The sequence below is a fragment of the Myotis brandtii genome, unplaced genomic scaffold (genome assembly GCF_000412655.1).
Source record: "Myotis brandtii unplaced genomic scaffold, ASM41265v1 scaffold51, whole genome shotgun sequence".
Classification (NCBI taxonomy): Eukaryota; Metazoa; Chordata; class Mammalia; order Chiroptera; family Vespertilionidae; genus Myotis; species Myotis brandtii.
Genome location: NW_005369442.1, coordinates 3,082,187 through 3,083,546, shown reverse-complemented (window position 1 = coordinate 3,083,546; position 1,360 = coordinate 3,082,187). Strand labels below are relative to the sequence as shown.

At 44.6% G+C, this 1,360-nt stretch overlaps 1 pseudogene; it reads right to left on the bottom strand.

Moving 5' to 3' along the window:
• Window positions 1-572: 572 nt before the first annotated feature.
• On the bottom strand, window positions 573-945 carry LOC102240476 (annotated as a pseudogene).
• Window positions 946-1,360: the final 415 nt, after the last annotated feature.

Sequence of the window (1,360 nt, the reverse complement as noted above, 5' to 3'; positions counted from 1 at the left end):
TACCTTAAAACATTTCTCCTATAAACAATACACAGTGAACTAGAATCTGAACGGAACAGCCTCATCTGCCACCCTCCCTTGCACCATCAGTAGTGGTGGTCTGAGCATCTGTCAGCAGCCAGGGCTGGATACTGACATCACTTTCTGGAAGGAAAGAAGAGAGAAGGTGACAATGAGACAGGAATGTGTGCACATACCAGACACTGACTAACAGATAAGGAGGAAGAACTGTGCTGCTAATGTGACTGTGGGCAAAGTGGACACAGAGCTTGGTGATTTGTCCATGTCAAGCAATGAGAGTGATGAAAAACCAGGTCTAAGACCCTTGTCAGAAGTCTTTCTAGAATAACAGAGACATAATTCAAGAACAATCCATCCAGGACAAGAAGAGTTGACCAACTGGGCAGAGAGTGTGCCTTTATCTTGGTGCTGGGAAGAACTGTTTATGACAGAAGGATCACTTCCTGTGCTTATCATGCCAACAGTCACGAATCCTCGAATGGCACATGCTGGGAGGAAACGAGGACTCATGTCCATTCATTTATTCTAACAAGAGCCAAGTTTTTATTCACTCATTTCTTGCATTTGATGATATCTTTAGCCTGAGAGTTTTTACCAGAATCCTTAACTACCACACAAGTGCAACCAACCACTTTAAGGGGTTTTCCCTTTCTGTCAATTTTTCAGAGGACCCACCCATCTCCCTAGTTTTTTGTTGTCATCAATATTAATGAGGTTGGTTTGGGGGCTCCACCAACTTGACATACACAGGGTCATCACAGATAGAAGCAAGCTCACTCAGATGGTTTTGGCCTTTGTCTCTAGGCTTTGGCAGCTCCTTGAATTCCATGTTAGGCCATCATGGATGAGGCCGGTCTTCCACACCTCTTGTAAAGTAGCATTAACATCCATTACCCCTCCAGTGGCAGTGCCTCCCTCAGCCATGGCCATGGTGGTGGGTTCCGGGTGGGTAGCAGGTGAGTTACAAGTGGAGCCAAATCCTGAATGTCCCTGAGCTGCTGGGCAGCGGCAGGGAAAGAATCAGTGCATTTTAAATGTGAATTTGTTAACAACCTTCTTGAGTTTACTTTTTCAACTGTAGTGCAAGGATAGCAATTCTCTACTTGTAAAAAGGCACTTTGTAGAGAGTAATAATAATTACCATTGCTACAAAGTTCTAACAAGGACAGGGTGAGGTACACTTTGACTCCTGAGATAAGTCTTAAGGAGAACCCAGAGCTCTTTGAGTTCTGTTATCAGGAGCCTCTTCTGAACACTCAACGTCACACACCAGAGTGATAATACCCACCCCAGACTGAGAAAAACTCTGCACAGTCTCTCTTTCTTTGCCTTGTGTTGT